At 52.0% G+C, this 16,396-nt stretch overlaps 2 non-coding genes across 2 annotated transcripts; one reads left to right on the top strand and one right to left on the bottom strand.

Moving 5' to 3' along the window:
• Positions 1 to 9,910: 9,910 nt before the first annotated feature.
• On the top strand, positions 9,911 to 10,004 carry TRNAI-UAU (transfer RNA isoleucine (anticodon UAU)). The gene is made up of 2 exons: positions 9,911 to 9,948; positions 9,969 to 10,004. It is a non-coding gene; the product is annotated as a tRNA-Ile (tRNA).
• Positions 10,005 to 11,106: 1,102 nt separating this feature from the next.
• Positions 11,107 to 11,178, bottom strand: TRNAH-GUG (transfer RNA histidin (anticodon GUG)). Its single transcript has one exon. It is a non-coding gene; the product is annotated as a tRNA-His (tRNA).
• Positions 11,179 to 16,396: the final 5,218 nt, after the last annotated feature.

Below are 16,396 nucleotides of genomic sequence, written 5' to 3'. Positions count from 1 at the left end.
GAAAAGGTGAACGAATGTTATCTAAGCCCTTATTGCTCACTATTGGGGGTAAAACAGTGTGGGGACGTTTTATAATTTCCACAGACCCGCCCTCTTGCCTCTTAGGGAGAGATCTCCTGCAAGCCTCGGATACTCAGATCTGTTTACAGCTGGAAGGGATAAATTTAATAATTATGGGCTCATGTGTTCTGGCTAAGACACCAGAACCAGAGTCAACTATTCCAACAAGTTCAGAATCAGTTTCTAAAAAGTTATGGAGCTCTTCAGGAATGGATGTTGGACTACTGAAATCAGCTAGTCCAGTCTTGATAAAAACAAAGGGGGGGTTGCCTCCCACAGTTAAACAATACCCTATTCCAAAGGAAGCAGAGAAGAGTATCCAAAAACAAATCAATCATTATTTGAAACTGGGTATCCTTAGAGTCTGTGAATCCCTGTACAACACTCCGATTCTGCCGGTTAAAAAGAACAGGCAAGATTCTGATGGTGATCCGGAGTATCGGTTTGTACAAGACTTAAGGGCTATAAACCAACATGTAGTTGCTCCACATTCAGTAGTTCCCGACCCCTCAACCATTTTACTACAAATACCTCATTGGGCAACTTATTTTACTGTGATTGACCTAACGGCAGCCTTTTTTAGTATACTGATAGCTGAAGATAGCCAAGATCTCTTTGCTTTCACTTGGAAGGGACAACAATTAACTTGGACGAGGTTGCCACAGGGATTTACTGGGTCTCCGACTATTTTTTCGCATATACTCAAAAATGACCGCTCAGCTATCGAACTTCCAGGACATTCTATATTAATACAATATGTGGATGATTTGTTATTAGCAAGTAAAGATTATGAGACATGTTTAAAAGATACTGTTTCTCTATGTAACGCTCTTGCAGAAAAAGGGCATCGGGCATCTCTGTCTAAACTTCAGCTGTGTCAACGAGAGGTAAAATATTTGGGTTTTATCTTAAAAGAAGGACACAGGTTAGTTGATTCAGAACGAGTGAAGACAATTCTTAATATGCCTCATCCTGTAACAAAAAAACAACTTAGGGGATTTTTAGGAGCTGTAGGATTTTGCTGACCGTGGATTCCTGGGTTAGCAGAACTTACTAAGCCTCTAGTACAGGCAACAAAAAAGGAGGAGATAGAGCCTTTGGCCTGGGGCCCAGAAAGGGAGAAAGCTTTTACATCTGTGAAAAAAGCATTGGTTTCAGCCCCTGCTCTAGGATTACCAGATTATAGCAAACTATTTGAATTATTTGTCCATGAACGACAGGGAGTAGCAAGTGGGGTACTCACCCAAAAACTAGGTCCTCACCGTAGACCAGTGGCCTATTACTCCACGCAGCTAGATGAGGTAGCTAAAGGCACTCCAGGATGCATCAGAGCAATAGCAGCTACGGCAGCTCTTATTGAAAAAAACATGACCTGTAGTTTTGGGTCACTCATTGACTGTGTATGTGCCACATGAAGTAGAACTGTTAATGAAACAATACGCGACTCAAGCACTATCCCCACAGAGAGCTCACCGCTATGAACTGATAATACTGCATGCAGATAATGTGACTTTAAAGAGATGCAATATCTTAAATCCAGCAACACTATTGCCTCTACCAGAGGATGGAGAGCCGCATCATTCCTGTGAGCAGGTGATCGTCAGCTTGAGCAAGCCCCGGGAGGACCTTAAAGAGGAACCTTTGGAGAACCCGGACTTAGTTCTGTTTACAGATGGATCATCCTATTATTTGGATGGAAGGCACCACTCCGACTATGCTGTCACTAATGTCTTTGAGGTACTTGAGGCCAATCCTTTGTCTCTGTCTGTAAGTGCTCAAGGAGCAGAATTAATAGCATCGACCCAAGCAGCAAAAATAGGTAAGAACTTGCGGGTAAATATCTATACCGATTCTAAATATGCATTTGGAGTATGTCATGCAACAGGGATGTTATGGAAAGAACGAGGATTCTTTTCGTCATCAGGAAAGAAATTAGCTAATGGAGAAGAAATACGTGATTTGCTGGAAGCAGTTCAACTGCCCAAAGAAATTGCTGTAATACACTGCCCAGCCCATACTAAAGACACTACAGAAGTTAGCAGAGGAAATGCTTTAGCCGACGCTGCTGCGAAGGCTGCAGCTCGACAGCCTCTGAAAGAATGTATGGGGGCAGTTCCAAGGATGGACCAGAGTGAGTGGCCAAACTTAATAGACCCCAAAACTATGTATGAAAAAGACTGCTCAGTGGAAGAGAAAAAACAATGGGAGCAGTGGGAAGCAAAACAAAGTGATGATGGAATATGGACAATTGGAGGAAAACCAATTCTACCAAAAAAAAAATATTTAATTACTACAGCTAGGTGGTTTCACGATAAAGCTCATGGGGGAGCTGAGGCAATAGCTAAGCAGGTACAGAAAGTATGGGCCGCTCCAGGAATTCATGCAGCTGCTAAAAGAATAACAAATAGCTGCCCAACCTGCCAGAAGTTTTCAAATAACAAGCCAAGCTCAGATTTAGGGGGGGCGACCATGGGCTTACTTCCCTTTCCAGAAGCTACATAATAGATTATGCGGATATGCCATCTGCCAATGGGTACAAACACTTGTTAGTGATAGTAGATCAGTTATCAGGCTGGGTAGAAGCTTTCCCAACAAGAAAGGCTGACACAGGGGGAGTGGTAAAAGCCTTACTGAAGGAAATCATACCCAGGTATAGGGTCCAAGAAGCCACTGATTCAGATAGGGGTGCCCATTTTATGGCAAGCATAATCACTCAGTTATATAAATCATTAGGAATAAAAAGAAACCTATGTACCCCTTATCACCCACAATCTTCAGGACAAGTAGAAAGAATGAATAGAACATTAAAAGAAAAAATAGCAAGAAATGCACACATGCTAGCCTAAAATGGCCAGAAGCATTAAACTTAGCTCTATGGGATGTTTGAAATGTCCCATGGCAACCCGTAGGACTAACACCAGCAGAAATTCTCTTTGGGAGACATTTAGCTGTACTAGAGACTTATTATTCCAGCTAAGACCAGCCTGTTAGACAGAGATGAACGACTAACCCAGTATGTTCTAAGTATGCAAAAAGGTTTGAAAATCTTAAAACATATATATATATATGCTCAATGATATCAATCCACACCACCTGAAATACAAGTGCTTGGTATACAGCCTGGGGATAAAGTTTTAGTTAAAGTATTTTCACAAAAAATCCAAGTTAAAACCTAAATGGAACAGGCCATATACTGTCATACTATGTTCTTATTTTGCTGTTAAAGTTGAACTGTACTTGTATATGTTGCAGAAGAATGTGTATGTGTAAGAACACTTTGTAATCTTATATTCATAGATAACTGTTGTAGATATAAGTAATCACTCAAATATTTGTATTTGTAACTTTACCAAAGATTATGGGATGCGACTTTAATTATTCAGCTCCTATTAGATCTTATCAATTGTTACAATCTAATTATACATTAATTCAAAATTTACTACCTACCCCCATTGGGATGAATCTCACCCTGGTAAAGAAACTACTACAACATGATGATTTGCGTCGACTGCTAGAAAGCACCGGAAACAGTGGACAGAAAACTCTAATCACCATTCATCATGATGCGGAAGAGATACACCACGTCTCGGAAACGATGAAAAGGGACGGAGAACATCATGGCTGGGAAAATCTTCTAGGGTGGTCACCAACTACAACAGCGATTTATAATCATGTGTTGCACCCAGTAGTACTTGTGTTAACTTTAACTGTGTTATGCCTATTGCTTATGATCATATTATGCATAAGATTATGGAACGTGATAGTACGCCTTGAAAGGCTTCGAGAACTCTGTTTAAAGAATTAGCAGGGATGCTTCATAAAAACAAAGGGGGGAACTGTTAAAGAATAACGAAATGAAACTGTCTAGAGGTAGCTGCTTAGCACAACTTATATAAAACTTGCTTAGCATGAGTAGCTAAATTTGCTGAAGCCTTAGGCTGCACTTAGATAAAATAATGAACTTTTACTTAGTCCAGTAAGAAAAGGGCCTCAGAGCTGGTTCAAGCTGGGAAGAGAAGGAAGTTACAAGCAGTCTGCATTCCTGCGTCTCACATTCCGAAAGGGAGGGTGTCTGCAGGAATGCGTCTCACACTCTGAAAGGGAGGGTGTCAAGACTTTGAAATAAGACCGGAGCAGGGCATTAGGACCTTGAGGGACAAAGCCTTAGCTCACTGCTGGGGCAGTGTTAATTGTTATGATTTAGAATCACCTCCTCCTCAGGACCTTAAGACACAACAGTAAGACCCAACAGAAACAGAGGTACAACCGTCATCAGAGACCGCAAAAAACAAAAATAAGGAGAAAAACAGCTTACCTCAGAATGACGATGAGACCCAATGAGGAGCAGGAGACCCCAGACCAAAAAATTACTATGGGTCTAAATACCACGTGAGGGGTGGGAAATGTAAGTTGAAAAAACTATAATTGCCCAGGATTTGTTTATGTTAGGGTCCCTCTGAGGAGGCACCCAGCTCGAGCTGTAATTATGGCATGCACGTGATTAAAATTTCATTTGTTTTGATTTGGCTCTGAACTTTACTTGCGGGAACCTAGAGTCGAGCCCTGTTATGGTGGCCGACAAGCCTAACTTCCTTAACATGATGGGCATGCACATCCACTCTGTGGCATGCATGTCTGTATGCTGCGGGCCATGTATGGGTGTTATTCTGTTAGGGCTCTGCAAATAACTGTGGAGGAGCACAGGGGCTTTAACAGCTCTTCCTTTCATCTTTCCTGCAGCACTGTCCCTTGTGAGGCACAGGCTGGTTACTGCAGCTGTGAACAAGCACCTGCCACTTTTCTTTTGCCCTGGTAGGTAGATTTTAATACCTCCTTTGCTAAGAGCTGCATGGCTGCAATGGACGCCACACTGAGAACAGCCGTGGGAGCTCCCACGCTGACAGGCCTCCACTTGGCACTACAGCTGCAGTGCCTTGGGACTGGTCGCTCTTCAGGCCCAGGCAGGCTTCCGCAGCTAGCAAGATGGCTCAGGACCATGCTTCCAGACTTCCCCGCAATGTTCACATTTCTTCTGCGCAGCCAGCAAGTCCTGGTACCTCTCCCTTTGATCCTGGAGAGTCATCTGCTGCCCGGGGCTAGGGCATTAGAAAGGAACCGCTTGGTTTTAGGCACAGGCAGAAGGGCACGGAAAGGCTGCAGGCCTAGTGCAGGCCAGGTCTTCTGGGACCTGCTTCTGCTGGCATTTCTGGGCTTTCTAGGATGGGACAGGGGCCCCAGTGTCCAAGGCAAGGACATGACAAGGTCCCATGTGCCGGTAATCAGCCTGCAGAGACGATCCAACCGGCATCGATCCACAGGGCAAGGCATCTGGGTGTGGAGACTTGGGGAGGCAAGGATGGAGTGTTCGTTATGAAAAGGGAGAGCCAAAAGCCTGGAGGAATCCTTTCCTCTTTGGTAGCCACAATGTTCCGATGCCATCTGGAAACCCTACCCCTGGGTGCCCAACACCTGCCCCTGGCCTGGAAGGGTGCCTGGTCCCCGGCCACAGCCTCCAAAGCCTCTTGCTCTCCCACGAGGGACCCCCGCAGAAGACACCCCCCCCCCCCGCCTTCCCTTGGGTGCTCCTGGGTGTGGAGGGAAGGCCAGTAGAGAGGAAGGGGAAACACCAGCCCTAGCCGGAGAAATTTACCAGAGGAAGTGCTTCTCTTGGGGTTCAGCTCTACTCTCTGTTTCCACTCCTCCCAATGCACTTGGTAAGTTTCCAAGAGCTGCAGGGTGTGGCTTGCTCCTACGGAAAGATGGCTGCAACAGCAGGGAAGAGTGCTCTCTCCCCTTCTGGCTGAGGCTCTCCTGCCTCTGCTCTCTACCAGCCCCTGCCCACACACTCCCATTGGTACCCACAGCCTCCAACTCGCCAGGCAGCTTGGGGCTGCCTAGCATCAGAGTCTAGCCCGGGTCATTCCCATGCCGTGAGAAATCAGCGGACGCCATACCCAGCCCCAGAGCTGAGGAACTGGGGCTCCTCACACCTCGGACAGCTGCTGCCGCTCAAGTTTCCCAGGCCGGGGCTGGGGCTGGGGCACACTTACTCTTTGTGCAGCCGCGGCAGCCTCTCTGGCTTGCCCCTCTTCTCCTCTGCTCTGTGCACGAAGGCAGCAGTCCGCTCCTCTTTTGCAAGCGGGGGCACTGGTGAGGGTGGCCAAGCCTCCAGCAGTGTCCCGTGATGCCGCCAAGCCTCCATTGGCACCAGAGCACAAATTTGAGGCTGCTTCTAACCTCCCTCAGGCCCTCTCAACTCGCAGCACTGGAGAAGCCAGCAACTGCAGGGCCTGTGCGTCCTCCAGCCCAACTGGTCTGGTCTGCCCTCAGAAAGCCCCAGGAGAAGCACGGCCCCAGGCAGGGACCCTGCAGTCATAGCCTGGCCGGGGTTCAGCACAGCTCCCTGCTGGCCCCACTCTCTCTTGCTGACGTCGCTCGTGACAAGGTGAATGAGGGCAGGGAAAGGCTGTTTTTCAGAGCTGCAACCATGAAATGCAATGCTCCAGTGGAGTTCAACCAGACCACAGCACGGAGCCACTGAACGGGGTTGGCTGGAGAGGACCTCTGGAGAGCTCTGGTCCAAGGCCCCGCTCCAAGCAGGGCCACGTAGAGCCCGCTGCCCAGGGTGTGTCCACCTGAGGGCTGAATGACTCCAAGGGTAGAAATCCCACAGCCTCTCTGGGGCCCTGTTCCCAACTTTCACCACCATCATGGTGGAAACATTTCTCCTAACACCCAGCTGGAAGCTACCCTTTTGCAGCTCTGTGCCTTGTGCCTCTCATCCTGTCACTGTGCGCCTCTGAGAAGAGCTGGCTAAGTTGCCTCTAGCCCTTCACCCTGGGTAGTTGCAGACACCAAGGACACTGCCCCTTAAGCTTTCTCTTCAATGGGCTGAAGAAACACAGTCCTCTCCACCTCTCCTTGGACACCAGGTACTCCAGTCCCCTGAGCATCCTGGGAGCCTCCGCTGGATTTGCTCCAGCATATCAAAGCCTGTCTTGCATGGTGGAGCCCCACCCTTGGACCCAGGGCACCAAGGGAGGTCTCGCGAGTGCTGAAGACAGAGGAAGCATCACTTCCTTCACCCGGCTGGCTACGCTCTTGCAAATAGAGCCCCGGGTGCGGTTGGCCCTCTTCATTCACTGCAAGTTCAAGGGAGGGGTGATCCACTCATGCCCCCACCATAGCAGAGTGCTACTCCTCCCCTTTGGCTTCTGGGGACAGCTTCTGCCTGCCAGGCATGAGCAGGCAAGCTTGAAAGACCATGGTCCCCTGGCCTGCTCTTTGGAGACAGCAGTCTCCACGACTCAGCTCCTCTGCTCACCTGTTCTGCCCTGTTCTGATGTCTGCAAACACAAAGTGCGGTTTGAGGTCTGGCTTGAAGAAGTTCTTCCTGCTTGCCCTCCTCTTCTGCCTTAGAGGAGCTCTCCTGAATTGTTTGCAGCAGGCTAAAAACACACAGGCCGGGTGAGATTATCTGAGTGCCGGATGAGACTGTTCTCCCTCTGGTGCTCACAAGCAGCTGGGTGCCAGCCTCTGCAGCAGAAGGCAGCTCTGCTGGAGCATTTGGTGTACTGGAGTCCTTGCATTCATGTCAACAGTGAGGGGAGAAGCCCTCGAGCTGTAGCACTCCCATGAGGCCCAAGAGGCCCCAAGGAAAGCTCAGGATGCCCAGGGGTGGGCCCTCTCGCGATGGCACAAGAAGAAAACCTGTGCTGTTTGCCACAGCCAGAGCCTGCGGAGACCATTACCCGCCTCCTGCTAGGGGCACTGAAGGCCGTGAGGTGGTCGGAAAGACTCTGTTTTGGGGTGAAACTGGACTAACACTGGGGGACCCAGTGTCAGAGAAGGAGGAAGTGTGCTAGGGAGAAAAGCAATCCTGGCTTTTAGCTCTCTCTGGCCCACCTCCTGTGCCAGACCACAGCTGCCCTTCCCCCTACCATCAAGATTAGGAGGAAAACAAGAGGCTTCTAGTTAATTAAAGCCAACCTAAAAACCAGGGAAAACAGACACTACTCTCTGTTGGTGGGGGAGGATGAGCTGACTTTCACATTCCTCTGGAAAGTGGTCACATGTACACGGCAACCAAGTGAGGTTCTTTGAGATCTATAGGGGAGCAGAAGAATTCCCTCAACGTCTGGAATGCTTCTGGAATGCAGCCCCAGCCAAGGACCTCCCCACCGTGGTTTTTGCTGTGCCACAGCGTGGAGTGGAGGCAGCACCCTACAACACCCAGTACAGTTGCCCTTGGCCAAGGTGGAAAAGGCTCTCAGGGTCTGTGGGAGGGGTGGCAGGAGGCCTGGCAGCTCCTTGGTGACATGGGCTGGGGTCACAGTGGGACATTCCACATCAAAGTCACAGCTGCCCTCGCACCACGGGAGGGCACGCTTCCTCCTCGCACTTCCCTGTGAGGCCTGGGCAAGCCCAGGTGCTGGGGCTGCTCTCACCCAATATGGCCTGTGCAGAAGCTGGATGGCTCATGGCGTATGACTGTGGACTACAGAGAACTGAATAAGGTGGTCCCACCCCTGATGGCAGTGGTCCCCAATATGGTGACCTTGTTAGAAGAAGTGGGCAAAAGTTTGCAGGAATGGAAGGCTGTGGTGGATCTGGCAAATGCCTTTTCCCCTGTTGCTATATCCCCAGCCTCGCAGGGACCACTTTGCCTTCACTTGGAATGCTAAGCAGTATACATTCCAGGTGCTTCTGCAGGGATATAGGCATAGCCCCATAATATGTCATCAAATGGTCGCTGCTGACCTCCCAACACCTCTCCCAGAATGCACTAGTCATCATTACATCAATCATATTTTGATAATGGGACCGTCTGAAAATCAGGTGAAAGAGCAGCTAATGGCACTGGCACATGCTTTCCAGGATAGGGGGTGGGCCGTGAACCGAAAAAAGGTACAAGGACCAGATATTAGTGTTCACTTTCTAGGAGCAGTATGGACAGGACAAACGAAGGCCACTCCTGCCTGAAATGATGCATAATACTACCCAGCAATATCCTGTCCCTACGACTGTAGAACAGCTGCAAGCTTTCCTAGGTCTCCTAGGATTCTGGCAAACTTTTATACCTCATTTAGCAGACTTGATGCGGCCCTTGCAGTGTTTAACAAAGCAAAGCAGTCAGCATTTCAGATGAAGAAATACGGGCTGGTGGCAAATAAATACCAGCGTGGGGGGAAGGTATTTGCTTGTTAGCCTGTGTTCCCTCAGACACCTTTTGCCGGCTCCGGGTGTTCTGGAGCAATGGCAAGAGAGAGAAGCATTCCCCTTTGGGGTAAACGCCCTCGAGGCACACACAGGCAGTGGAGCTGTGGTGCAGAAAGATGGGAACCAGTTCTAGCAGTCTGCAGATGACTTCTCCTCCCTGCTCCCATCTCAACGGTCACCAAGAAGGGGCAGCCCAAGGAGGGAAGCATTCAGAAATGCTTGGTGACTGGGGTGTCAGGACAGAGAGGCAGACATGCATTTCGCTGCTGACCTGACCTTTCCCAGCAGTGGACCCATACGCTTCCTCCAAGATGTGGACTTTCTTTCTCTGCCTCTGTGAGGACACGCCAGAGGTAACCCAGTGCTGGAGAGTGCTGAGCAGGGCCAAGTGCTTGTGGTTTCCCCTTTCCTGGCTCTAGCCAGCTAAGCCCTGCTGAAGGACACTTCGCCCTGGCACTCCGTGGCCTGGGGTAGATTGCAAGCCTGGCACACCACGGGGGGCGCACGCTTGCTGCTCCTTGTTGGACGAGGCAAGAGGAAAGCACTTGAGGTGCCAGGTTAATGCCGATGAGCCATGGTGATCACAGGCAGAACTGTTTGCTCGTGGGCTCCAGTCCACCTTTCCAAGTGTGCTCCAGTGGCGCAATGGGCCAGCGCGCAGTACTTATACAGCAGTGCGAAGCAGAGGGATGCTGAGGGTGTGAGTTCAAGCCTCACCTGGAGCATGGGCTTTTGATCAAGCAGTGCTTGCCCTTCCCTTGGGCAGCGCAGCTTTCTAGCAGTGATATCTGTCGCAATACAGACATCCTGGGAACTCTCAATACAGACACCCTGGAACAGCAGAAGCACTCGGGGCCGTTCCAGGCTTGACCTGGGCTCTGCCCGCAGAGCACTCAGTTCGGCAGCCCCGAGGCAGAGCTGGGCTCTCCTCCCTTCTCTGCAGCAGGTGCACCTCTTCCCTGCAGCATCCAGACCCCACCCAGTGCTCAGAGGCTCTCGTTTTCCTTTGGCTTTTCAGCATTTCCCCTCCAGGCAGACACTCTCCCAGCACCAGCTGCCCAGCCTCGCTGTGGCAGATCCTTCCTAGGCAACCTTTCCACCTCCAGGCAGGCCAGGAGGAAGCACTCTTGGCTCCCCACAGCCGCGCACGGGGGTGGAGCTGCAGGCAAAAGCTGCTGCCTCACAGCTCCTCTCACTCTGCAGGCAAGGGAGAAAGGCAGCTCTGCCCTTCCACGGAGGGTGTCCTTCCCACAGCTAGCTTACAGCTTACAGCTGGGCCGGAGCAGGAATGAAGGGTTCAAGCGTGGTGGCATAACCTCAGAAAAGTCCCATGCTCCCCGCAAAGGAAAACATGTCCTCTTTCTCCCAGGGAAGAGCTCGTGGTGCTGGGTCTCTATGGAGTGGGATGGCAGTCGCGGTTGGGCTGGGGTGCTTGCAGGGTGCTTGTGGTGTGGAGCTGAGAGTCTCCTTACTGCAAAATGGGGAGCAAGGGCAAGAGAAAGGGGAGTGAAAAGCTGGGTGCTTTCCAGGCAGGGTCTCTCAGTTCTCAAGCTTTGCCTGGAGAATGGAGAAGCTTGAATGCTTTCCCAGAGGCAGGCGTAGCTGCCACGGCAGCCCCACAGGAGAAGGCACTGCACAGTCACTAGAAACCAGGAAATCATTTTAGGCATGAGCCCACTGAAGGTTTGGAAGAGAGAGCACAGAAGAGCTTGTACCGCCTTCCTAGGCCTTGACATCTGTGGAAACAAACCCCTTGGCCCGTCCTTGCAGATGCCTCCCTTGTCTTTTCAAACTCTCCTTTCCGGGCAGCGGGCTTGGCAAAACCTTTGCTGTGACTCGGATTCGAACCGAGGTTGCTGCGGCCACAACGCAGAGTACTAACCACTATACGATCACAGCTGCCCGTGTGATTGCCTTGCCTCCCTGGGCCATATTTCCCGCCTGCCTCTTTCAGGCAACAGGGTGGGAACAGCAAGGGCCTCCTAACTGCCCTTCCTGCAGCATCCTGCAGCATCCGTCCCCCATGCGTGCTCACGTGAGCAACGAAAGCTCACCTGACTCTGCAGCCCCATCATGCGCATTTGCCACCAGCCTCAACTGCCAGGACCCCACCGCATGCCAGGAGAAGGGGCAGAACAGTAGCCTGCTTCTTAGCTAAGGGAGGCTGGAAGCCTCCTCGCAAGGCGGCAAGCCGACCCAGGGAAGCCCTTCCTTCCCCGGGAGTCACCTCCTTGCCCACCTGAACAGCCCGCTCTCAACACTCCTCAGCAAGCTGTTGGCCCCACAGCCTGTGAGTGCTGGGAACACAATCCTTGCGCCTGGCGACTCAGACCCTGCTCTCAGCAAACGTGTGCATATCCCCATTACCCTGGAGCAGCAAGGCTGAGCAGTCACAGCTGTCAGGTGAAGGCAAGCTAGCAGGGAGCAGTCAGGAAACGTGAGTCTGTGTCCTCGCAGACCAGCACCTGAACGGAGCAAGCCCTCACGTGCCTCCCTAGGAGTGGGGAGGCAAATTCACTCTCTGTATTTGCCGTTTCAGAGCTATCAGTTCTTGGGGATGGCAAAGAACGGAACTGAAGGAAGTTACGGGCTGGTTTCACAGCATGTGCAGGGGCTGGTGATGAGGAAAGGACAACTCTGCAAAGGGCGGCTCGTGTAGCCAGCTGGACAGCTGTCTGAAGAGCTGTCTGAAGAGGGCTGGTGTAGGGGGAAGGCAGGTGCATACCGCAGCGGATATGATGTGTGAGGTGATGTAGCTGAGTGGTGTAAGGAGCTGGATTTTGGCTCTGGTTTCTCAGAAAGGTGGGCTCGAAGCCCATGCCATCAGGTTTTGTTGTCTCAGGCTGCTGTGATTTCTGCCCAGCTGATCATTCCGGAGCACTGTCCCAGCCCTTCTCAAGCTCTCCTTCTCCTCCGCTTTATCTCTTTGCTCTGGTTTTTCACTGTCCCCAGAGGCACAAAGGAGCAAAGGTGAGCCATCCCCCTGGTACCTCCCCGGAGTGACCCATCTGCTCGTCCTAGGAAGAGAGGCCAGGCAAGGCAGGGCTCCTGTGGGTGTTGATGCAGCCCTTTTGTCCCGCCTGCTCAGCTGTGTCCTCAGGGCTCCAAAAGGAGAGTTTTCCTTCTCAGACAAATGCTCTGCTCCAAGACCAAGAGTCAAAGCAGCTGCAGCAACTCCAAGCCAATCTTGGACCCTCCAGCCACTCAAGGGAGAAGACACAAGATTTGCCCGCTGCTACCTCGGCCTTAAGAGCTGGGGTGCCCTGAGAGGTCCTCAGCAGGACAGTTTCACGTCTCTTGGGCAAGTTGGAAAGTTCAGCCCCACACAGACAGCAGCATCACTTCTCGGGCGGGACCTAAGTCTCCTTTGTACAGCGGATGCATAAATTGTGGGGATTTACTTGGACAAGAAAACCATGATGGGATTAAATTAAATTAGGTGGGTCTAAGGAAATTAGATTAAAGTCTTCTGGGCACAGAGTTTGACTCAGGGTCTGGTCACACTTCCCTGGGCAGCAGCCCACTTGCTGGAGAGCTGGTGCTTTCTCTGCCTGGGAGTGGAAGCCCCGCTGGGGAAGGGGAAAAGGCAAATCCTGACTCTCTGCTGAGGACCAGGTGCTGCGGGCTCCTGTGGTCAGGCCCAAGCCAGAGCAAAAGGCTGAGCAGCAGCCTCCTCTGAGGCTTGCCTGCAGGCTCTTCGGGGTATGAGATGGAACTGCTGCTACAGGTGCCAAGAGGCCTCTACCCCAGGGCTCAGTCAGGCCTTGGCACATGGGTTGAGGCAGGGCAGCAGCACAAGAGCAGGCAGCCAGAGCCACTCACTGTGCAGAGGAGCAGTTTCCCGAGAGGAGTGTCACCCGGTGTGGCAAGCCCAGGTGTGCCACCAAAAGGAGGCCGTCCCTGGGTGGGCTCGAACCACCAGCCTCTCAGTTGTAGTGGCTCCACCTGAACCAGCCAGGAGACGTCCCAGCACTTCTCAGCATGATGGCTTGCTTTGCAAGTCCCAAATTCCTGCAGGAGAAAGTGTTGTTCACATGAGAGGAGAGTACTTGTGTCGCCCATGCTCAGGCCTTTTCCACTGCAGATTGCACCTCTCTGCTGGGGCCCCAGCATCAGGACCTGCCCCACACCTGTCCTTCGTGCCTCCTCAGTGCCGCTGGTGAGAAGTCAGTATCATCAGCTGGGGGTCTGCCTGGAGGCCTGTGCTTTAGCCCTTGCCCAAACTGGGGGGGAGCAGATGATACGCTGGAGGGCAAGGCAGGGCAATGTGAAAAAATGGTCCGCTCCTGCTTCTCCCTGTAGTCCAGGGAAAGAATTGGTGGGAAGGAGTATTTCAAGAGGCCCTTTTAGAGCTGTGCTGACACCTTGACACAAGGAGGAGAGCAATAAAGGCCTGTGCGCAGTGGCCAAGGAGTGGCAATTAGTGTCCGAAATCCTCTTGGTTTTGCCCCAACTCACTGCCTGCCTGGCAGAGGGGATTCGAGGGTCGAGGGATGAACAAACCCCTGTCAGCAAGACACCACAAAGCGGGGAGGGCTGGAGGGAATTGCCCTGGGCTTCGACCAACGACAGACTGAGCAGGACCTTTACTTTGAAGAGGTATTTCCTCACAGGCTGCAGACCTGCTGGACTCCCTGCTGTCTGCCTTCCAAGCACTACTGTAGCAAACCTGCCCAGCTTTGCTAAGAAGGATTTCTTCTTTAAATTATTTGCATGATTTCAGCTCTGAGAATTATTTGCATGATTTCAGCTCCTGAAGCACTTCAGGAAATACTAAGCTGGAAAGTAACAAAAAAAGGGAGGCAGCTAACCCCAGCAGAGGCACAGGATGCCCCACAGGACTGTTGTGAAGATGCTGGAGTATTTAAAGACAACCCCAAAGCTCCACTGCTGGGTGAGAGACACAGAGGAAGGGGAAATGCCCAGCCCCGCAAAAAGCCTCAGAGGCCCTCGTGGGGTCTTCAAATTAGCACTGTGCACTAACTGGCTTAGTTAAGAGTGATTGGGGTGGGGTGGGGGGGCATCTACTAACACTTCTGATAGAACTAAGGTCAAGATTAATTAGCCACAGGACATGATGGGTGACCTGGATACTTCCCAACTTCCCTGGAGATGTGGCTCCTTACCTCCCAGCACTTCCCTTCTAGTCAGCAGTGTGCCCTGCCACTTCCTCTCCCCTGGGCTTCTGGACTTTTGTGTATCTGAGTATGCTGTAAATAAAGGATATCTCTGCAGGCCTCTGTCCGGTGGGTACAACAAAGGGAGCAGCTGAGGCCAGCCTGCCTCATCTTTCGAGCAATCGCCCCCATGTGTAGTTCTGATGATTAAGCACTGACATGGAAATCCCTGCGGTGCTGGGGAACATGTGGAGCTTACCAGCGAGCCCTGCCAGCGTGTCAGGGAAAGCAGTGTGTGGGGGCAGCTTGGCAAGGAGAAGGCAGCACAACACAGCTGAGGAAGAGCCCCTGCCTTCCTCTTTGCGAGGCTCGCTCCAGCGCTTGTGCTGCTCCTCACTCTTTCATGCAGCCCAGCAGGGAGGCCTAGGGCTGGTCCGGGCTCGTGTTGCTGATGGGGTCTGCAGTGTCCAGGGCCAGGGCTTTCTCTTCTCTGCCTCTTCTCCCATGGCTTTGAAGCCTCCCCCATCATGTAGTATCAGGCATGTCCCTAGGGCAAGACCTCATGGTGGGAAATGGAGGATATTTGGACACTATCTGTTGACCAAGCAGGAAAGGGAGGAAATGAGGCTGTGCTCCTAAAGGAGGGCTGCTCAGTAGAAAGGGGTGCAGAAAAGGCTGGTGAGAAGAGCTGCAATCTCAGCATAGAGCTAGAGGCCAGAGGAGGGGACCCTGCTGCTTTGGGACGCAAAAGCAGGAGAGCTGGCTAATGGGGATCCTCCTGCACCTGGCCTCGACCCTTTGGCCTTGAGTGCACAGGCTGCAAAGTTTGGAGAGAGGAAAGTCTGGCAGCCATTTCTGAACCAGAGGCAACTAAAGGGGGCTTTTGCTGCAATATGCATGCAGCAAATGCAGTGTTGACAGCTCATGGAGCCCACAGTCTGCACCCCTGCACTGACCCCTGAGCCCACCTTGGCCTGTACCCGGGGCATGGACTTCGCAACATGGTTTCGGGGCTGCGCCACCCCTCCTGAGGAGGATGGGATATGGTAGTACCCCATCCCAACAAGCAGCCCAGGCTTAACCGTTTGGCAGGGAAAGAAGAGGGAAGCTCGAACTGCTGAAAGCCCCACTGCTGGCATCCCAGTTCCCAGGGAATGGGACTGCAGCTGCAGCACCTCCGAGGGAGCCTTCATGGCAGAGACAAGACCATCCAGTGCTGTGGGATGGCCCTGGCCCACTGTGGGCCTGGGGTCTGGCGGGCTCGGGGCACTGAAAGGACACAAAGATCCCTGGGGCACACCAAAAGGCACTTCAGTTTTAGGCAGTGTTTTAAACTTGTCCCTTCACTCTTCGGGAGTCCTCAGGCATTTGGAAACAGGCTGCTTCCTCCATCTTAGCGCCCTCTTCTGACAGCGGTGTAGAGCTCACCCTGGACCGCAGCCTTAAAAAAGGAATTGTAACTAGCGGCCGAAGACATCTCGCAGGTCTCTGGAGGGAAAGATCCTCAGGGCCCAGCTCATGAAGGGGCCACTACCCAAGTGGGGGGTCTTCCATTTAATCCTCGCTGTGGGAGTAAGTGAAGACAGTGGAGGGCTGATGGCACTCAGCTACATTGGCTCAGGCATCTGCAGGGCTTCTGGCTATGGAGGCTTTTTAATTGCAGATTGATTTCTTCTTTCCATTCCTTGTCCATTTAACCAGAAGAACAAAATCTGGGAGTATAAAATGAGCAACTGATTCAGCTGGTGGGCCAGCAAGTCGTGCTGTGGTGGTGGGAAGGGGAAGCAGAGCAGCGGGGACCTGCGGGCAGCAGTCGTGTCCTCCACTCGCTGCAGCCGAGTTTGTTGTAGTGATTGCACTGCGGCTACCTGGGTGGAGGCTCTCACTCTGCTGGGTGCAGACCCAGGGTGGCCACTGGCTGAGCCTCGCACTGGGGCAAGGACTGGAGGTGAGCTTTTCCTTTTTCCTTCTTTGTCGGGAACAAGTTCTGGAGTGAAAGA

This window comes from Dromaius novaehollandiae, chromosome 13 (assembly GCF_036370855.1).
Source record: "Dromaius novaehollandiae isolate bDroNov1 chromosome 13, bDroNov1.hap1, whole genome shotgun sequence".
Classification (NCBI taxonomy): domain Eukaryota; kingdom Metazoa; phylum Chordata; class Aves; order Casuariiformes; family Dromaiidae; genus Dromaius; species Dromaius novaehollandiae.
Note: the sequence above shows the minus strand (reverse complement) of the source record. Positions and strands in the feature narration are given on the sequence as shown.